The sequence below is a fragment of the Rutilus rutilus genome, assembly GCF_951802725.1.
Source record: "Rutilus rutilus genome assembly, chromosome: 1".
Lineage (NCBI taxonomy): Eukaryota > Metazoa > Chordata > Actinopteri > Cypriniformes > Leuciscidae > Rutilus > Rutilus rutilus.
Window position 1 is genome coordinate 16,942,104 of NC_140209.1, and position 20,119 is coordinate 16,962,222.

Below are 20,119 nucleotides of genomic sequence, written 5' to 3' on the forward strand. Positions count from 1 at the left end.
GGCAAGGCAAAGTTTCAGTGACCTCCTTTCTGCATTTTTTTTTCTTTCTTTTGCCCTGGGAGCTAGTGGTTGGGCAGGGGCATCTCCATCAGGGGCATCTTCCTAATGTCATCACTTCATGGCACTGAAGTCCCTCTCGACAACAAAAATTAAACAAAATCTAAGAACTTTTTCGGTACCTTCCTCTTTCGCTGGGCAAGGCAAAGTTTCAGTGACCTCCTTTCTGCATTTTGATGGTCAGCAACCCACTCGCGAGGATCCACCAGTTTTGCTGCAGCCTGCAGCACCTGATGAGTCTCAACCCCCTTGAATCGGGACTGTAGCCTGGCAATCACACTGCGCAGGAGCATCCGCTTCACACTGGAGAAAAAAAGTAATTATAAATAATTATAATGTCGCAGAATTTAACACCTTAAAAATAAATGATGTCATCCTTCTTGTTGAAATATATACTTGGAAAAGCATTTATACTGCTGTCCCTGAACCTCAACAGCTCAACATTTTGATAGGTTCCATTCTTGGTTTCAGCTAGGAAGCCCTCCACACACATTCTATCTCCATGGCTGTCAGCCTCAACACTGCTGTTTCAAAGGCATAGAGTGCCTCTGGCAGGGTAAGCCCATCCTCTTGCAGCTTCAGACTCAGACTACAAGAAAGAAAGCATGACTCAACTCAGGTACACTACACTGCAACTTAAATTGAAAATAAACTGATCAGACAGATTATATTTAATATAAACTTGCCAACTCAAGACTTCTATGACGTCTTGGACCACCATGATGAAGAGGTGGTGTTGAAAATCTTTCAACACCTGAAGGCACTGCTTGGCTTGTCCAATCATTTTCAACACTTGCTGATCTGTTTGATGTAAACAACCAAATAAGAATTCATGTTGACCGAGATTGATTAAGTATGATGACCTAGGAAACAGGAATGTATTACTAGCCTTGCTTCCACTTTGTTTTCCATCTGGGCAAGCAATACTGGGTAGTTTTTTAACAAGACCCTGAGTGCCCTCTCCGTGTGTGGGAGCCACCTTGTCCCTCCCAAATTGGTCATCTTCCAGACCTTTTGGTTGAACACATCTGCCAGATCTTTTAACTCTCTCCACACTTTTGGATAGTGATGATACTGTTTATGCAGCCCCTTCAGTATGTCCATCACCTGAATTAGAATTATAGGAGTATGATAATTATACAAATTGGCTTAAGTAGCACATAACATGTTGGGTTTATGTAGGACATGATTTTCTCAGTTTACTATACAGAAGTTGCTGAAGGCTGGCTTTTTACTCCTTGTTACTTGCCTTTCTCATTCTTTCTTGGTCTTTCATAGCATCCATGGCAGCCAGCTCCAGGCCATGGCTTAGGCACTGGATATTTATCAGGTGGGGAACTTTAGCACGAAGAAGTGTGGCAACACCCCCAATCCTCCCAACCATCACAGCAGCTCCATCAGTACCCAAGCCCACTACCTTATCCATCCACTGGAATATGTCTGCCTTATCCAATGCTGTAGACCGAGAAATACTTGTTATTGATGTAACGTTACTCAACAAGTGAAAACACAGCAAGCAACACAAACAGATTCAATAGCCATTGCAGCAAACTGACCAGGCGCTGTGGCGTGTTGGAGCTCCTCTACACCAATAAAGATGTTCTTTGGATGTCCACAGCTCAATATACGGACAGAAAAAAAAACTTCCAGGTCTCTGCCACTCATGTCAGTAGATGAGTCTGACAGAACACTTAAAAAATTTTGCTGCTTTAATTTCTGCAACACAGCCCTCCCACAGCTCTCTATAAATAACATCGACAAACCTAAAAATAAACAAAAGAAAAGTTAGGACAACTACAATATTAGGGTTATTTAAGTTATACATCTATTATCTCTATTCATCTATTTTTTTTTTTTTCGGGGTTCAGGGCACTTGGAAAGTAGAAAACAAATCACTATTTCTGCACCACTAACAAAGCTAAAAATAGTACAACACTTCAACGGTAGCATAATGAGGGTCCCTACATGTTAACCGAAGCATTGAGAACTTTGTAAGGGTACAGACAAAAGTTAGAAAATATTGTTTAGAAAGACTAGCTATACTGTTCACGTATACGGGCGGTCGCCATCTTGGGCCGCTACTTCATATGCTAGCTAATCAGCGGTTCGCGCTAGCTTGTTTCAAGCTACAAACACATTCGATTAACTAGCATGAAAACATATACATGTTATACATAGCTAGCTAATGTGGCTTGGTTGCTAGCTGTGACACCCAAACTCACTCATGACACAAGTCAAGCGGTCGCACTTTGGATCTATCATTTATGAGCAAAGTTACGGTGATATATTAGCTAGCTAGCTGAGTAACTTACCTTCAACATGCTACATCGGTGAGATACTGAGAGCCAACGTCTTCGCCACTGATCGAGGGTTTTTGATTAGGGAGGACCTTTCAGCATACGGTGCAACCCTTCATATCCCACACTTCACAAAAGGCAAGAAACAGCTCTCTGGTCATGAAGTTGACACTTGAGAATGTCAAATGTGAGAATACACGTGGAAAGAGTCATTGGTCGATGGAAGAAATGCAACATTTTAATATCTGTAATTCCACTTACTCAGGTAGACATTCTGGATGATATGGTAATAGTGTGAGGGGCATTAACAAATCTTTGATAAAGTGTAATGCCTAAAAGATAGACACACTAACAAGCAAGCCAATCATTCATAATGTGAAAAAGCAGTAACCGAGATGGCACATACATGGTACATTTTCATTGTGTGTTAACTTTGGGATGGTTTTCTCTATGCATGATTTATTTTAATTGCTTTTGATTAACTTTGAATATTTAAATTAAATGAGTCCTGCATTGACATTTTACTGGACATTTTAAGTTCTAACATTTTTTTAACAATGAATTTAATTAAAATATTTAAATTGTACACAAATCAGTGTTTCAGTTTTTAGTGCCCATTTAGCCAAACAAGCAACATTTAGGGAGGGAATGTGATAAGTATATTGGACATTCTCTTACTATTAAGTATTTTGTTTTTAAAAATGTAATCTCTCAACCAAAATTCATAGATGTTAGGAACAACATCTACTGGTTGTACAACCATACACTGTAGAGAAAATATACACAGATAAGATGACCACTAATCTAATGTTATTATTTATTATATATATATATATATTTTTTTTTATATATATATTATGTCCATGTGGAGCGATATTACCCTTTAGGTGTTACAGTTTGCAAAGCCACTTAGAAGACCTTCTTTTGATCTGAACTCACTTGTAATGGAAATGACTTTTGCACTTACCACAGTGAATCATCTTGCCATAATCTGGACTGTTGCAGTGTGGACAGTACAGTGTATGTTCATCTACGATGCTGGGATCCATGCTCCGGGTCAACAGCTCTGGCAGAAGATGGTCGAGGAAGAGTTGTTCAGCCTTAGGCATGGCTTTCAGCAGCAAGTCTGCATCTCTCACAACATGATTAATGACCATGACCTGTTTGGTCCAAACCACAAAGTCATTGTAGTGGACATCACACACAAAAATCTGCTGCTGGACCTGGTAGTAGTACTACTACAGTTCATCTTCAGCTGCCCAGTTGTGTCAAGGCAGAACTGGGGGTCTTCATTGCAGCTGGTCAGGCCCTCTCTGTATTTATACAGGCATTTAATCTCCCGTGTTCCCCTCCCACAACATGAGCAGCTTACAATCCCATCAGGTGATGCACCAATATGTAAGTGATCTGGGTGAACAACAAGACCAGAGAGTCTAGCAAAGAAATTAGTGTGACCTTTACTCATTTCTTCTATGTAGCATTTTCTTGCTGTATCCTCCATTTGTCTCCCCCAGCGTACGGCTGGTACTTGTAGATCCTCTGTCTTGTAATGCATGATGTTTTTAATATCATTGTCTGTAGGCTCTCCAGCTGTGCACAAGTGGTGCAAGTTTGTGCTTGTTATTCTGCGTTCTCTATGTGTGTGCCAGGCCCTGCATTTTGATTGCTACCTGGTAGTAAACTCGAGAGCTTCACACATATCTGAAGTAAGCTTCTTTCTAAGTCTCTGAAACATCTCAAGACTCTTGTCCTTTAGAACATGTGGTGGTAGGCCCCCCAACGGTTTATCATAAACAGCTGTAACTGGCTCTGGTAGGTTTGTTTCAGTGTCCGATTCAGATGCAGAATCTGTGTCACTAAGGTCCACTCTGGTGAAAATAGCTGCATTAGGTGCAAGGTCTCTTAGATCCCTTAGATCAGGGGTGCCCAACCCTGCTCCTGCCAATCGACTGTCCTGCACAGTTCATCTCCAACCCTAATCAAACAGTCGATCGGCAGGAGCAGGGTTGGGCACCCCTGCCTTCGATCATCAGCAGTGAGCTCTATAATGTAACAAAAGATGGTCATTAGTCTCAGTTATTATAGCAGTTATATGTCTTGCTTATAAAGTTTCATTTTGAAACCGCACATCTAAGTACTTTAAAGGAACACTCCGACTTTTTGGGACTTTAGCTTATTCACAGTATCCCCCAGAGTTAGATAAGTCCATACAAACCCTTTTCATTTCTGTGCGTTCTGTAAGTGTTATTTGACGCACCCACCGCTAGCCTAGCTTAGCACAAAGACTGGATGTAAATGGATAATGGTAGCATACTAATCCCAATAAGTGACAAAATAATGCAAACATTTTCCTATTTACATGTTGTGATCTGTATAGTCACAGCGTGTACAAATAACAAGGCTATATGAGACAGAGACCATTTTTAATCGTATAAATACTGGGAACTATATTCTCACTAGGCGTAGGAGCACAGCTAACGTTACTTGGGCGGAGTGATTAGCGCAGCACACGAGACGCCCTGTGGTGAGGAGCAGAGAGTTCGCTCAGAGTTGGAGTAATAGAGTCAGTAATTACTAGATAGTAAATGTATAGTTTACAACCATGGGTGTTCGCTGTATTGTGAAGAGCTGCGACAATAAACAGGGGAGACCAGGTAATACCATGATGTTTCATAGAATTCCAACCAAAAACGCTGACCTGATGAATCAATGGCTACTTGTTCTGGGTATAGATCCAAACACACCTGTAAACATCATCAAGAAGTATTTCGTTTGCTCTGAACATTTTACTATAGACGACTATTTTGAAAAAATGCAAGTTGCCACACGGACCATGAAACGTGTGCTAAAGGATGCAGCCATCCCATCGATAATAAAGACAGGACAAATTGGATCACCTGTTGCTGCGGTAAGTGTTCCGTTATGTTTTAAGATGACTAACATTAGCCATACTGTAACAGTGCCATGCTGTAATGTAACCTTAATAGTGACACTATTACGTGAATAGGGGCTCCGTGTATCCCCTTTATTGTTATTATTGTGTTGTCATGAACACACTGTATCGCTCAATAACAAATGAGCGGCGCTAAATGTAACTCTCAGGACTGTAACATTCAACTTGCTAATGAATAGCTTCCAAAGTTTGTAACTCCTCGTCTGTGTATTCTGGCTCAAAACTATATGGTTCCGGATCTTGGTTTGATACACAGTAAAATTCCTCTGACAATTCCTCAAAGTCAGCCATGATCACGAGTCACGTTCGCTACTAGCTAGTTAGTCACGTTTGTTTTGTTTACGGAACCATCAACAGGGCGTCTCGTGTGCTGCGCTAATCACTCCGCCCAAGTAACGTTAGCTGTGCTCCTACGCCTAGTGAGAATATAGTTCCCAGTATTTATACGATTAAAAATGGTCTCTGTCTCATATAGCCTTGTTATTTGTACACGCTGTGACTATACAGATCACAATATGTAAATAGGAAAATGTTTGCATTATTTTGTCACTTATTGGGATTAGTATGCTACCATTATCCATTTACATCCAGTCTTTGTGCTAAGCTAGGCTAGCGGTGGGTGCGTCAAATAACACTTACAGAACGCACAGAAATTAAAAAGGTATGTATGGACTTATCTAACTCTGGGGGATACTGTGAATAAGCTAAAGTCCCAAAAAGTCAGAGTTTTCCTTTAATCAAAAATCACTGATAAATATGACTGAAAATGAACTTGATAACAGTGAAATCAATTGATATTCATGCCTTTCACATTAGGCTTGCCACTTTTCTCAGGAATATCTTTAAGCTGGCTGTCTTTTCTCTTTGGCTCTCTGACTCAGGGCTGCTGTCTTGACCTCTCTCCTGGACATGTATTTCCACATGCAGGCCCCTGATGTGCTTGCTGTGTCTGTCCTTCCCATCCTGACATACAGCTCAACCCTAAAAAGCAGTGCGGCTTCATTGCTGCAGCACGACCCTAGCCTACATTAAAGCATGAATTTGATGTAATCAATAGATCTAGATAATACCTTAACTTAAATTAATAATGCGTATTTGTTCATATTCACATATGCAATTCATAGAGGGAAAATCTGAATTAGCCTACAGCATGAAATAATATTTAACCCTATAGCCTATTAATATCTATTACATTTAGCTACATCCACCTAGGTAGTAGCAGCAGCAGTAGTTTCTAGTGATTTACATTGTTCCAAAATACATTAAACAATGAAAAAGAGTTAATACGTACCCAGCCATACAATTGCAGTTCGCCGTCAGTATGTAGTTGTTAGATTTGTTGTTAATAGCCCACGTTTTGTAAAGTTGAGTTTTGTGTCCTTGCTGCTGGCTAGGCAAAACCTTGGTCTGTAATACACAAAAGTCATGAGACAATTCTTGATATTCAATATCTTGGACATGACCGCAAAGTACAAAATTGTATGCGTCAAGAGGCTTGTATGTCTTTAGTTTTTCTTTAGTGTAGACGCTGGGTTTTCTACCAGGTATAAAAAGATGTCCGGCCACTGCAGCTGCAACTGGCACCAGAGACAGTTTTCCCAGACCAAGGACGTGGAATGAAGATGTTTAAATTGGAGCCAACAGGCAGACAGTATCAAGATGCCAGTAAGCGTAATTGTTTTGCACTACTTTTTGACTAGCGCAAATGAGTATCGACAATTAAGTAATAACAAGAGTATATCCAACAGTGTTTAGATATTCACGGTGGGAGAAGCGGCAGCCAAACCGTGCCAGCGTGCTCTCCAACCGGAGATGTGCAATCATATGATCATGTCAAGTAAGTAGTTCATCTTTATGTGCTGAGCAACAAAGTAGTTTCTGTACAGCCACGGTGAGCGTCAGGACATTTTGTTCTTTTGATTGGTATTTGCTTGGAAAGATTTTCATTATTATAAGAAAGTATCTCATTATGAGGTGCAAACAGGGCCTAAAACTAACTTTTTGTCACACCTGCCAATGGCTGGTGACTTAAAAAAATGTAGCGGCCAAATAATTTTTTATCAGCCATGACACAATAACAGGCAGTTATGACACCTTTTTTTTTTATTTTTTTTATTCATAATCCTCTATACCAATGTGATACCTCAGCTAAAACTACTAGCTTAACTTAAGTACATGTAATAGCCTACATTTTAAAAGACAAGTAAACAGTCAGTAATAAAATAAGAACAAAATCAAATTACAAGCAAAAGCACCAATAAATGCAATGCAACAAAGATACAAATTAAATAAATAGTGCTCTTTGGGAAGGTCTTATAGATTTCAGGTACCAAAATGTAATTAAGTAGGCCAATCTAATAAATAACACTGCATAAACTTCATATCACAAGAGCAGTGAGTGTTTTTTTTTTTTTTTGCCCTTTGTTTATTGATTTAATATTTTAAAAAAGCAGACAGTAGCAGGATTATAATGATTAAGACCGAAGGCATACTGTACATGATCATGCCTTTTGTGTTTGCGTTTACTTATGCATACTAGGACTTATGTTCACTATGCTTACTAGGACACTCGCCCAGATGGTTTTGTCATAATTTTGACTGAATTTGTCCATTTAAGCACAGGAAGGTATGAAAGAGAGCCAGGGCCGGAGTGGGACCACTTTTCAGCCCGGGAGTTTCAGGCCCAAGACCGGCCCACTTTTTCCATGGTGGAATTTTAAATTAGCACTTTTTCCAAATTGGATAAATGAAGCAACAGTTCAGCTCTTACTATTATGTAGTTTTTATTAATACTATGGTTCAACAAACAAATAATTTAAAGGTTAAACAATAATTCACTTAAGATGATAAGTTAACAAAAAAAATATTCCACTATTCCACAAGGATAGGTTAATAAATTAACAAAAGCAGAAAGAAATAAAGAAAGCATTTGAAACACTCTTCCACAATGAGGCAAATTGAACTGTTTACAGCACCAACAGCATCTACAGCATCAGTAGCCGCCTAAGCAGTGCACTGGTTTCAGCCACTTTATCAATAACTGTGTCGTTGCTTATAGACATGTGGATTTCCTTCTCTGTGCACATCAACATAAAAGCCTCCAAGTTGTCCTGACTCAATGAGCTTCGTAGCCTATTCTTCACAAACTTTAAAGTTGAGAAGCTTCTCTCACATGCAACCTGCGTGATGGACAAAGTCAACAGAAACTTATATGCTAACCCAATCACATGATAAGCATCTGTGAGGAGGTTATACTGCGAGAGTATTAAATGGACACAAATGGCACAGTTTTTGCAGGAGGAACAGGTCCTGCTTTCAAGTTCCATCTCTGGTTCTTCCATATATGGCAGTCCGCCTCTATCCTCCTGACCTTCCTGTGTCACCTCACTACATGTCCTGACAGTATAACCTTCAAGAGAGGACTGTTTCAGTCTGTCCCACTGGTATGCCAGGCTAGAAAGCTCAGTTTGTAATGTGCTAACAGTAGCTCTGTCATCAAACCTAAGCAGACATTTGCTGATTTCCTGGAGTGCTGAGTTAGGGAGCCCATTTCTCTTTATTTCAGGAAAGTTTTTGGGGTCAAGACAAGCTAAATCTGAGGCAAGTTTTGCATTTGCTGAAAACCTTCTATCTATGCTACCTGCCACAGTGTCCAGAATAACATTATGGACATTCACCTCAAAGGCAGAATCAGATGAGGTTACTGGTTCATCATCTAAAAGCTCTCCTGGCATTCTTTTCTTTTTTCGGACACGCTTCTCTGGAAGTGCAGTCTGCACAAGTAGTTCATAGTTGTCCATCTCTTCCAGCTTGTCATTGGCCCAACTCACAAACTTATCAGCTGCCACTTTCACTCCCTCAAAGTCCCTGACATATTTTTTGAGGTTATCCTTTGTCCCCTCAACCAGACGCTGAGCTGACAAAATATCCACTCCATGTGTCTGTAGGTACTTGGAGAGGGGGGATGTATGTTGGAAAATGCGAAGGAAAGTTTGAGCAATAAGGATAATCTCATATTTCAGAAGATTTTCAATTAATCCCTTTGCTTTTACCCTCACTGTTGACTTCATACTTCCATCCTTCTCAACAGAGGCTAGAGTCAGCAGCAGGTCAACAAACAATGCATCCTGGGGATTACCAAAAGACCCAAAGACCTTAGTGAGAGCCTGATCCTTAGCCCACCACCTGGTTTCCCCTATTGGGCTCAGTCTCCTGTGATGTGTGTCCTCACTGGTCTCTTCCCAAGTCTGCATGCGTTTATAAGACTCCCTGAGGAAAACTGCCACATCATTTAGAAGTGAGAATAGAGATGCACTCTCTATGACACTGCCTGTTGTGTCTGCCAGTACCAAATTTAAAACATGGGCATAACACCAGACATGAATTTGTGTTGGAGACTGTTCAGACAGGAATGCAGAGAACCCTTTATACGGTCCCTGCATATTTGCTGCTCCATCAGTGGAGTTGCCCACACACATGCCCATATCAATGCCAAGTTTGTCCAATGTGTTCTTTAGTAGCTGTGTCAGATGTTTACCTGTGGATTTTTCACAGTTCACCACAGCAACCAAGCGCTCATGAACTACATCTGTGACATATCTGACAATGATAGCACACTGGTCCTTTGATGTGACATCTTGGGTTGTATCGATCTGAACCGAAAACAGTCCCGCCTCTCTAACCTCATCTGAAATTGTGCCCTTTATGACCTGGCTGAGAGCATCCACAACTTTCCCAACAATGTCCTTTGATAGCAGAGTCACAAGAGATCCTCTACCTTTTGCACCAGTGTCATGATGCTTCTTGCTCTGCTCTATACAACTGCTAATGTGCTGTTGAAGGCACAGATCGTAACGACTCAAAAGTATTACCAACTCTAGAAAGTTGCCATGATTGACTGCAGTATTTTCTAGTGTATAAGCAGCCTCTGCTTTATCCCCTCTGTAACTAAGTCCACATTTGCCTATGACTTTTATCACATCTATTATGCGTTCCATCACCTGACGCTTCTCCTTCACCTGCTCATGATGTAAAGACATTTGTTTGTCTGCCAGAAGGCTTTTTATATCTGCCCTTTTAGCCAACAGAAAGTAAGCATCAGCACTGTCTCTGTGGATCTTACTTTTCTCATGCTCTTCTATCCGCTGATGAACATGTTTCCATGTTTTCATACCTCCCTTTATGAAAGGACTTTCACTTGCAGCAGGTGCAAATGCCAAACACACAGAACAATACAGTGATTGTGTTTTTTCACTGTATGTCAACCACTTACGGTTGGTACCATGCTTGCTGTGAAAAACTTTAGCTAGTAGGTGGTGTTTTGTGGGCTGCTGAGGATGGTAATGGAAAAATGTGTCTAGATCCTGTGCTTGAGGACGAGCAAAATAATCAAAATGACTGGCTTCCTCATCTACACTTGCATCTGCCTGTGCCTCTGGAATCTCTTGCAGGGCTGTTGCCTCACTGGATGCTGTCTCTATATCTGCTCTTTCAGCATCTGACTCACCTATATTGCATGACAAATAGGACAGAAGGACATATACCAGGGGTATCAGACTCAGATTAGACAGTAGGCCGGATTTGTTGGAATGAGATCTCATGTGGGCCGTCATTGCCATTTTTTTTCATATTTTATTTAATATTTCCAAATTTATTCAAAAATAATGCTTTTTTACTCAAAAACATGATACCTACTCTCAGATAAATGAGGCCTATTATTAATCAGATGCAAATAGAAATATAAAACCAGGCCTATTTGAAAGAAAACAAGTTGACAAAAAGATTAAATCCAATTTTAGATTATATAGCATAACAAGTGATTTATAAGCTATTTTTTGTAGCCCGGACATTTTTGACCAAGAACAAAAAAGGTGTTATAGGGTTTTGAACACAACCTGAGGGTTATAACTTTAATTCATATTGTTTACTCTGGTATCCTCTCTACCTGTAGCTGTAGTCATCATGGCCTCCTCATTTTCAGCAGGGGACTGGCTTATCTGCTGCTCAGATGCTACAAAAAATAATTAGTAATTAAAATAAAATAATAATAAAAAGTAATGTTACTGCATAACGTTACACAGATCAAGCTTGAGTTGTTATCAATATTAAATTGCATAATATTTGCAAAGTCTATGAATCGCCATGTATTGGGTGATACAAAAAGGCTAATATTTAAATTAAATGTTATATTTTGCTTGTGAATAAGTTGACAACGGTATTAGCAGAATAATTACGTTGCTAATGCTAATCATAGGCCTAACATTATCTCTCTTTACCTGTTGCCACTTGTGTTTGTCCTCTTGAAAATAACTCGGTAAGTTTAACACATTTGGCAGCATCCTCCTCCAATGCCTTTCTTTTTTTTAATCTGGCTTTTTCAGCCCCCCCTGGTCTCTTCCTACCATCCATCCTCCCTGAAGCGAACCGTTATGTAGGGCTGACCCTATCTTATCAGTAGGCGCCGGCGGTGCCGCGGTAGCCTTCCTGAGAGAAAACGATTTGGAAAAGACGGGCTATGGACCCAACCAACTCTATGGGAGGGGAGGGGAGAACTCCCTCATATGGTACAACCCATGCAGAGGCTGCGCGCTGCGGCTGCGGTGTCAGAATGCGGAACGTGGTTAAAAGAGAAGATAGACTCAAACGTTACCAAAAAAAAAAAAAAAAAAAAAAACCTCGGCCGGCCCAAAAGTGAAGCGGCCCACTTTGCGACTTTGAGAACTTTGCGCATTGTCTGAGAGACGGCTTTCAGGTCGCGCAGTTCAGATGTTAAACTTCCCACACAGCGTCTGAGTAACAAATTCCCTTTTGCGTGTTCCAGCGCTTGAATGTTTACACTGGAAAGGCTGAAACTTTCGTGATGATGCAGCACTGACACATCAACTGTACAGAGCATCGTTCACGTTAATGTTGTCACAACATTGCACTTCAAAAAACTGTTACTGGCCAACTGGCGACTCACACTGTTTCGTATACTCGCCAACTCCGATTTTTACTCGCATGTGGCACTTGGCGAGTGTTAATTTTAGGCCCTGGGTTCAAGTCATTATAATGAGAAACACTGTTAATTATTTGACTGTAAATTTACAATAAATTGCAGGTTACCAGTTGCATGACTTTCAAGTCAAGTCATCTTCATTTATATAGCGCTTTTAACAATATAGATTGTTTCAATGCGGCTTTACAGTGATAAACGGATAACTTAAGGTGACAGAAATTGTTTTGGCTTTATAGCAGCTCTTGAATAAAGACATTTTCCAGCCAAAGTTAGCTTTGACGGATTCACCTCCGTCGCAACGATCATTTGTTATTAGATTAGAGGCTGCTAAGACGACACCATTCTCTTTACACAGACTTTAAATGCGAACCGGTGAGAAACGCTGATGGCGCTCACATGCGCATCAAGAATTAATTCTATAGTTATGCGCATTAGAATATATGTGCGCAGGTTTGTAATTCCCTACAAACCAAGCCTTAACAAACTACTGGTCTGGCCTTAAAATTTTGATACAGAATTGTATCACTTCGGGGTAGATACGCAAATTATGTCCCTTTTGTTTTGAGATTTCTTATTGTTTTGATGTTGTTGTTTTACATGTTTGTTATTTAATCACCTCTATCTTAATTTTTTTATAGTGAAATAAATTAATTGTAATTTTGAAAACACGTTTCTTCACGTAACTACCACGTTTTTTCTTTCTCCCCCCCCCCCCCCCCTGTGCTCGCTCTTTGCGATCTTCTGTCCAGGGTGCGTTTCATTGCTTTATTGTAGTTGTAGGGTGAGTTTTATCTCAGCTTTTATGAAAATCAGTTCTTACAGAAACTGATCACACGTGTGCGGCTTCTCTCCAGTGTGGATCCTCTCATGTCTTTTCAGACTTGTTGACTGCTTGAATCTCTTGTCACAGTGTGAACACTTGTAAGGTTTTTCTCCAGTGTGAATTCTCTGGTGCCGTTTTAACTTGTTTGCTGTAGTAAAAGTCTTCTCACACTCAAAGCACATGTACTCTCTCACACCAGTGTGTATTTTCTCATGTCTATGTAAATGTTGCAGCTGTGAAAAACTCTTTCCACACACAGTACATGAATGCGGCTTCTCCTTCTTATGAACTCTCAGGTGTTTCTTCAGGGCTGATGCACAGATAAATGTTTTGCTGCACTGATCACATGTGTACGGCTTCTCTCCAGTGTGAACTCTGATGTGACATTTAAGATGTTGTTTGCATGAGAAGCTCTTCCCACACTGATCACATGAGAACGGCTTCTCTCCGGTGTGGATCCTCATGTGACATTCTAGACTCTGTTTGGTTGTGAAACTCTTTCCACACTGAGAGCAGGTGAAAGATTTCTTGGCTCTTCTTTTCTTTAAAAATGTCTGTTTAGTCTTTGACCGACTCAAAGGTTTTAATCCAGGTTAGACATGATGTTCCTCCTCCACTTCACTCAGTTCTTCACTCTCCTCGCTCTCTTCCATCAGGTCTGAAATCAAAGAAAAAAATATTACATTTAATTTTCAGAACATCAGAATAATTCAAAGAGAGAAATATGAAGTGAAAGGACATGAGAGTGAGCCCTGATGTAATAGTATAAAGTAGAACTGTTATAAAATATTATGATAATTTGATGTCTTTTAAAAATGTATTATATGTCCTTGAAACTTTCCATGAATGAGGTAAATTTATCTTCCAATTATTTTAAAAACATTATAGGCACAAATCCCATGTTTCTTTAGCAAGAACTATTAAATATATTTGATCAATAACACAATTATCTACCATGATATTAACATTAAAATATACAATACTGCCATATTTTGACACCAACTTTGAGATTGATATTTATTTTACTAAACACGTTTTACTTATTAATGGCCGTTCATACTAGACTTTTCCTTGCACTGACTTCCTTTCATGCGCATGTGAAAGTGGGACACCAGAAACACAAGCTCAAGTGAATAACCCTGTGAGAAATAACACAAACGTTTAGCATTCAAGTGGAGTGGATTGTTTATTTTTTAATTATTATTATTTGATGTATGCAGTGGCGTACCATGGGGTTTCAGTAAGGGCCTTCAGAAACGACCTCCACTACTTTCTGAAACATCTCGCGGCACGGATGTAACTAATACAAATAAATAATACATCTCCGGTTAACTAGTAGTGCCTTTATTTGGTTCATTTTAGAGCTGAAATGTATTGTTTTTTAAATCAAGCTGCTGAGTGCTCGTTGCCACTGCGATCAGTGGTGCGGATACAGTGTCTTATGTGGCTCACGCTCAGTCTTCACTCGGACGCGTGCTTCAATCTATCCCTAACGCCATTACGGAGACTCTCTATTCGTTCCGGTGAAATCACAAAACAAAATGCACACAAACGTGTCCCTGCGAAAGGTCTGTCACGATTATTAAATAATCGTTTGATCGCGATTAATTGGTCTAATCGCGGTCACAGATGATTGCAATTTTAGAAGACACAAGAGGGCGCTGTAGTACCTGCAGAACTCTACCCAAAGATGGATTTAATTTCGATCCCGAAAACGACAGCGCCGATCTGGGCACATTTTGGTTTTACACCCGATGATAAAGGACGGCCAAAAGACGTTGACACGACAGTGTGTCGAATTTGTAGGAGAGAAATACCAGCGAAAGCCGCCAACACCACAAATCTTAGGAATCACCTGAAAGCACAGAATCACCCCACAGAGTTCACAGAAGTTTTGAAGTCATCCACAGCCACTCATACTTCCAGTCAGGTGACAATAGCGCAGGCCTTCGAACGGGTAACAAAATATAAACGCGACTATCAAATGGCGTACGCTGACAGACAGTGTCACGAGATACATCGCGATGGAAATGCAGCCTTTTAATACTGTGGAGAAACCAGCATTTAAAGAAATACTCCACAATTTTGACAAACAATATGAATTGCCAGGGAAAACATACATTTCCCAAACAGCAATCCCAAATTTATACAGAGAAGTGAAGCATGAAATCCTCAAGGATTTGAAAGAAATTGATTTTTATTCAGCCACAACAGACATGTGGTCCAGTGTATATATAACCCCGTACATGAGCCTAACAGTACATTACCTCACAACTGAGTGGACTCTAGTGTCAAAGTGTCTAGAGACAAGACACACCCATGAGAACCATACTGCTGATACACTTTCAGAAACTCTTACGTGCATTTTAGCAGATTGGGAATTAGATGAGAAAAAAATGTCCTGCATAACCACTGATAATGGGGCTAATATTGTGGCTGCAATGGGCAAACTTGGCTGGCCATGGCTAAATTGTGTTGGCCATAATCTCCACTTGGCTGTTACAAATGCCATAGCAAGTGAGAAGGATCACACCGCACGTGCCCTAGGACTTTGCAGGAATCTGGTGAGCACGTTCAGTATGAGCTGGATAAAAAGAAGAGACCTGAAAAAGACACAGACGGAGGCCAACATTCCTCAGCACAATTTAGCTCTGGTGAGTGAAAATTTTTATTAAGCCAGAGAAAGTCAACATGCTAGTGTTTCTTTCCCGTAATCTACCAAGCCATTAAGGAGCAGGATTGTTTTTGTTACAGAATTTGACTTGTATGGCCTGTTCTGTTATGGTCATAGTTTATATTTGTCATTCATTGTTTCTGTTATTTACAGAATTTTTTTATTTGTAAAATACATTTATATTTTACTTTAGTTGGCCAGTCTTTTTTTTGTGTTACGGTAATTTTATGGTGATTGTTTCTATTATTTATATTTTCAAAATTGTATTTACATTTTTTCTTTAAAATGTACACATTTCTGAAAGATACACATTTTACATTGAATAAATTACTTTAATAAGTAAAGGTGTTAAGCGTATTAATTTGTTATTGCAAGTGACAACTTACAAACGATTAAATTAAATAATCACAACAATTTGTATGACAATTAATCGCCAAAGCCCTAAAACAGACAATTAATCGTCATAAGCGCAATTATTTATTAGACAATTAATCATCAGCCAAATTTCATAATCGTGACAGCCCTAGTCCCTGCTTGATATACAACCACTGATGAACATATTTGGTTTTGATTGGAAAAAAAACTATACGAGCGCGAATTAGAACCCGTAACGCTGACACGCTTGGCGAAAGCTCTAACCACTAGACCATTGAAGAACTCACGGATCTATGCCTTTATTCACATGAAAATTCTCGCCACTAATAATATAGCCTATGTTAGTAGATCTCATTAAATGACAAATGTACCCCAAATTACCCAATGTACTATTGAAATTGATAATGTTGAATTCTCCACAGAAGTAATAACATCGCTGCGAGATCTAGTGAGAAGCATTCAAATTTCTCCATTATTAACGGATAGAACAGCGCTGACGTGGAAACCAGGAGACACATTGTGTCATGAATGAACTATATAGTTATAGGATTTAAGTCCACAGATCAGCAACATTCACCATGGATTTCATGTAGTAACACTAAATGTAAGCATGGAAGTTTGGCAGGAATAGTAAAATGCTTTCAAGTACGTCACACAGCACTTCAAAACTCAAATATTTAAATGTTATTTTTTTAATGTGATGACCAAAACATGATTTGTTCATCCTTCAAAGATTACTCTCAGTTTCAAAATGTAGGAAAACTCACACTTATTTAAAAATAATTTTTCTTTAATATATATTTTTTAAAAATCAAGGAAATTTCTCTGGCATTTCTTTCCTTTGGCTGTATCGAAAACGTACCAACCGTGACACCACTGTGTCGTATCGAACCGAACCATGTATTTTGTGAACCGTTACACCCCTACTGATTACAGATGTCTACCTCAAAGTTCGCCTTGATTATTCTACATTTACACTTTTGCATTGCACACATTTTGTAACAGTTTAAGTTCAAGAGTTTCTTTAACCCTTTTCCTTCTTAATCTTAATATAAGACGTAAAGAAGATATTTTTGTGTACATTTTATTTTTGACTGCTAAAACTAATATAATTTGTTGTTTGCCCTTATAATATGGATAAATAAATGTAAAAAAAAAAAAAACTTTGGTTTAAATTCAAACTTTTCTACTTGTCTTCACAAAAAGGGTTATAAAAAATGTAAATAATGATCGATACCGAACGATATAAAACATATCGTGATAAATTGTTTAGCTATATCACACAGCCCTACACTCGAGTTATCAAGCATTCCAATGTATATAAAAAAGCTTTCATTCGATTCCTACGTCCTCCTTTTCTTTCCTTGCGTCCTTCCCTCACATCCTACAGGGGGTGGAGCTGAGACGCGAGGAAAGAAGACGAAGATGCACAAAGAAGAAATGAGAAGCACCCCAGGAGTTCCAGAGGGGCAATGTGCTTTTTTTGTTCTCACCCCACCATAACTCAAAATGCAAGCCAGATTTGCTCTAATGTTTATAAATAAAAACGTAAAAATATGGCTTTAATCGGCCAAATGTGGGCTCTCATGGCCATATACATTAATTAACTTAGCTTTTTATTATTATTAACTTTTAGGAATTCCAGTTAAGAATAGCCTCAACTGGTGGGTGTTTATTTTAATTTCGTCTTCAGGCAAGATCAGCCGAATCTAAATCCCCCCAGGATTCGTACGGAGGGCCTACGCCAAAGAACTTTTCTATACAACTAAACGCGAATCATTGTAGCCCAGTACCATCTGTTAATACTTCACAGAATAAATACCATGCAAACGTTCACCTGCCCTCTGAGTCTTTCTGACACAACTCATTTACAGATGATTCTTCACTTGACTCTGTCTCATACATACAATGTTTCATAAAATGACAAAGCAACAGCATTTAGTTCCTTTTGATCAGTTATTTCTTGATCATTGGAAAGTTTTAAATGATGAAAGTACTGAACTTTTTTTTTTCTAGTCCAAAAAAATATGTATATAGTAAAAGCTTTAGGGGCATCCATTTAATTTAAATGAGTGTATCTAGCTACAGCATCTGTACAGCAAACAGTCAGTTTATGCCCCTCGGCTTCCTGTAACCCTTCACAGATCTTTCGCAATTCTCGCTTCCCCATAACTGAACTTTTTCTGCTGACCTCTTCCTTCTGCAAGTCTCATAGCAACGGTTTTTACCCTCACACTTACTTCAATATGTCATGGCAAAGCAGAAGTTATATGTGTCTCGGTTGCCCCTATGCACTAACAGCTAACTGCAGTTTTGTAAGCTTCATCTCTCTCTTGCTTTGGAGATGGTTGTCTCCTGATGAGGACCTTCCCATCTTCTCCTTTTCTTGGCTTCTTTCTTCTCTTCTTTGTTTTGTTTCTTTTGAAGACTGGCTACAAGCAAATCATCCATGTTAATCTCAAGATTGCTTGTTACATTGTGTCCTTCGCCCAAGAAATTTGAAAAGAAGTACACATTAATGTGTCATGCGACACGACAATAGATATTAAGAAATTAAGATTTGACTATGGCAACTGTACATTTATTTCACAGCACTGAATTGTACCGTTTAGCGAGACATTCTTCTTTTGGTCCATAAACGAAAACTTCTCGATAAACATCATGTTCTCATCAATTAAGCGTGTCAAATCTCTCCGAAATCATACTTACTCTCATATCTATATTAATTATGAGTAATTATTCAACAAAGAGATTGGTAAACAAATGTTAGTCAGTCAGCCAGTAAAACAAAATGATAAATTAATGTTTAGACTGGAGAGAAAGCATGCACAGCAAATAAAGATAGAAACAAATCAACCAATTTATGATTTCTGTGTTTTTCACATTCACATTAAAATGTGTTCTGGATGGATCTAATTGCTACATTTTATTAAATTCTGTATTAAACTAGTTTCAGAGCTCTGTACAGGTCATTATAAAAAAACATTTTTTTTTTTTTTGGACAGCGTTTTAATTGGAAGGTTAGTTTACATAAAATGTAAGTTAGTTTATTTAAATAACCATTCTTAAAAATATCCGTTTAGGGAACGTTCAGTATAAGCTATTTTTAGGTTATTCAAAAATAACTACCCAGCAACGTTCTGGGAACGTTATTTTTAGGAATGGGCATTTTTGTCAATTTCTTATTTCGATCATTGATAGGTCCCAAAAATGAGAACTATGAAATAAAAACATGTCTATGAAAACATGAACATATAACTAGAAAAACTAACACTGCAAGATTGATGAATCAATGTTTTTGAAAAAGAAACTGACCATCTCAAAAAACCCAGTCGATAATATCTGGCATTGCATTTGAGCTGAAACCATGAATAAACACCGTCCTGCAGCGATTTGCTAGAGAGATAATAAACTCAACCAAACGCATCCTATACTAGATTAATCAGATATTCACATATTAAATATACCTGTAAATAAAAGTAATCTGCACAAAAGGGCAAGAATGTGCACATGAACTTGACCGCTCTAGTCTGATGTATAACTCTTGTTGTGGATTTCCTAACAGCGTGCTGATACACGGTGCGGTGGATCTTTTATAGATAAGATTAATTATGTTACCAACTATGGAAATCTGACTTTAGATTTTAAACTTGTGATAAACTTTTATCATACTTCCCATTTTTATGTCTGATGGTGACTAACTTTCCATTCCAGATCTAACAATAAAAAAAAAAAAAATCATACTTCCTTTTATTTAGGATGTAGCCACCAGACGAACTTTCGATATGATCTAACCTTCTAACAAACTTTTGACTTATTAGCCGCGTTTCCACTGTCGGGCCAGGGCCGGGCCGTGCTAGTGCGTGCCAGGGCCAGTCGCGTTTCCACTGTCACTTCCGGGGCTTGATCGGGGCTTACTCGAGGCCAACGGCCAGGATTTCTG

At 39.0% G+C, this 20,119-nt stretch overlaps 1 protein-coding gene across 1 annotated transcript in view; it reads right to left on the reverse strand.

The window, feature by feature from the left end:
* LOC311291374 (uncharacterized protein) overlaps positions 1-20,119 on the reverse strand; it is a 668,579-nt gene that overhangs the window by 143,491 nt on the left and 504,969 nt on the right. The window lies entirely within an intron of this gene.